Source organism: Otolemur garnettii, unplaced genomic scaffold (genome assembly GCF_000181295.1).
Source record: "Otolemur garnettii isolate 467f Iridium unplaced genomic scaffold, OtoGar3 scaffold00001, whole genome shotgun sequence".
NCBI lineage: Eukaryota > Metazoa > Chordata > Mammalia > Primates > Galagidae > Otolemur > Otolemur garnettii.
The window spans coordinates 72701328-72703714 of record NW_003852396.1 but is presented as its reverse complement, the minus strand read 5'-3'; the positions used below and the strand labels follow the sequence as shown (position 1 = coordinate 72703714).

The 2387-nt window shown below is 56.2% G+C and overlaps 1 protein-coding gene across 13 annotated transcripts in view; it reads left to right on the top strand.

The window, feature by feature from the left end:
* The first annotated feature begins 279 nt into the window (after positions 1 to 279).
* The window catches only part of CELF1 (CUGBP Elav-like family member 1), a 99632-nt gene continuing 97524 nt past the window's right edge, over positions 280 to 2387 (top strand). For 10 of the 13 annotated variants that reach the window (XM_023509659.1, XM_023509669.1, XM_023509668.1 and 7 more), the window contains exon 1: positions 367 to 531. The gene's annotated coding sequence lies outside the window, so the exon portion shown is untranslated. Of the gene's footprint in view, positions 532 to 2387 lie in introns of all 13 variants that reach the window. The other 3 variants (XM_023509675.1, XM_023509670.1, XM_023509660.1) reach the window with 2 other exon arrangements.

The window sequence follows — 2387 nt, the reverse complement described above, 5'->3', positions numbered from 1 at the left end:
TCATCCAATATTTTGTTATGCGCATATTCAGTGCCAAATAGGGGAGCTTGCTTGCCCACTAGCATCATCCAGAGTTCCTGTGGGTGCGGCGTGCAGATTCGAGAACTTCAGATTCCCAGGCCCGGGTCTTCCCTCCCGCAAAGCTCGGAGACAAAGAAATGTGCCCCTGCAGCTCCCTAAGCCCTAGGGGCTTCGGCGCGGTTGCTTCTCCACTCCCCAGCAGGGGAGGGCGCTGCAGCGCTGAGTTCTCGGCCCGCCCCTGCGCCGCGCACCGCTCTGATCAGCGCTGCCGGCGGCGCCGAGTTGGTACGTTCCCCCTCGCCGCCCTTTCCCTCTTCCTCGGCCCTCCCCTCCGGTGGTAGGTGCCGGAAGTACCGCCATTTTGGGGTGTTCTGCTCTGGCGGCAGAGGCAGCGGCGGCGGGACGCGGAGGCTCCCCCGGGACTCGGCCTCAGCAGCGAGGCGGCGGCAGCGGCGGCTGCGGAGGCGCAGGCAGCAGCTGAGGCAGCGGCGGGCTCAGGTGCAGCCGCTGGTGAGTGCGGCGTCCGCAGGATAACGGGTCACAGGAGGGAGGGAGGGAGCGAGCCAGGGAGGGAAAGAAGACAGGAGGGAGGCGCCGCGGGGCGGGTCCGGTTCGGTCGGCCGCGGGTCACAGGGCCCTCCGGGCGCGGCCGCTTCTCGTTCCCTGCGCCCCAGGGGCAGAGCCACGATCTCTTCCCGCGTGTCGGGGTCCTTGGCTTCCCGGGTCCTGCCGCACTTGCTTGGCGCGTGCCCCCACGCCCGGGGAGACCCGCCCTCCTCGTGGCTTTACCCCCTCTCCCCGCGCCCTTTACCTTCATCCTCCGGTCCCAGAGGGCTCTGTTTCCTGCCCAGGGGCAGCTCCGTTAGCCTCTTCTTTCCAGTTGCTGTTCCGGACCCAGGCTGCTTGCCTAGGACGCTCCATCTGTGTCCTGTTTGCCCCACGTGTTCTTAGTGCCCAGCCTTGGGGGCGCCCCTAGATCCTCGTCCCTAGAGGGCAGCGCCTCTTTGGAACCTCTAGAGCCCCTGGTTTCTCGCCCCAGATCCTTTGGGGCTTTGCCTTGCCCTCCCCCAACGTCAGGTGCTCACTCAGTCTTGGCCTAGTAGCAGGGCTGGAATCTCGCACCCTGGAGCGCCAGGAGCACATTCAAGTGCTTTCTTCTCTAGGGACCTGGCCGGTGGTGTCTGGGTTGTGGTCCTTTGGGCAGGATGTTGTTTTAATTCTTTTAAGACTGTTGCACAAGCTCTACGGAGCTTCTCGACTGGTTTAGGCTCATCCCCACAATTGAGGGGAATGTGAAATTTTGTTTGGAGGCTGTTTCAGCAAAATGGAATCTTTTCCTCGCCAACAGACTTAATGCTGTAGGTTTATTGCCCTCGAGGAAAAAGGCTGTGTAACAGTTTTAAAGAGCAGAGTGTTTTATGATGTTTGCAGCCTAAGAGGTTACGAATACTCCATGAATCCTTTACAGGAACTTCACCTTCTAAAGGTCTTTTCAGGGTCTTTGATTGTTTTTGATTGGAGAGGCTTTAAAATTGCCTTCTTTCACCTTTTCCACAAGTGTAGCTTCTTTTAGAGTTTGGTGGAAGTTTCAACTCCATAAATCCTTGGTGAGAATGAAGGCGGCTCTGTATAGAATCACCCTTTTTTGTTTTAGTATTAGTGAGTCCACTTGGAAAATCAAGAAGTTAGAATTACATGTGCAAAACTGTTGCTACAGGCTTGGCGCCTGTAGCTCATTGGCTAGGGAGCTGGCCGGCTGGTGGGTTCGAATCTGGCCCAGGCCTGCCAAACAACAATAACAAATACAACAACGACCAAAAAATAGCCGGGCATTATAGTGGGTGCCTGTAGTCCCAGCTACTAGGAGGCTGAGGCAAGAGAATTGCTTAAGCTCAAGAGTTTGAGGTTACTGTGAGCAGTCACCGCACAGCACTCTATGGAGGGCGCCATAGTGAAACTCTGTCTCAAAAAACAAAAACCGTTGCTACTACGATTTCTCAGGGCCAGTTTTTATATAGTTCTTACTTACTTCCTAGTATGGGTTTCTGATCTTGAGTTAGCCAAGACTGAAGCAGTGTTGTTTGGTAAAGCAAAGCTGGAGCTTTTAGCTGTTGCCTTAAGGAGGATGGATATGGTTCCTCTAGCCACTAGAGCCTAGTGGGTCTTTCCTCAACCTGTCTACCACCTGTTTCCATAAAGAATGCCTTTTGAGGCTCGGCGCCTGTGGCTCAAGTGGCTAAGGCACCAGCCACATACACCTAAGGTGGCGGGTTCGAATCCCCAGCCCGGCCCGCCAAACAACAATAATGGCTGCAACCAAAAAATGGCCAGGCGTTGTGGCGGGCGCCTGTAGTCCCAGCTGCTTG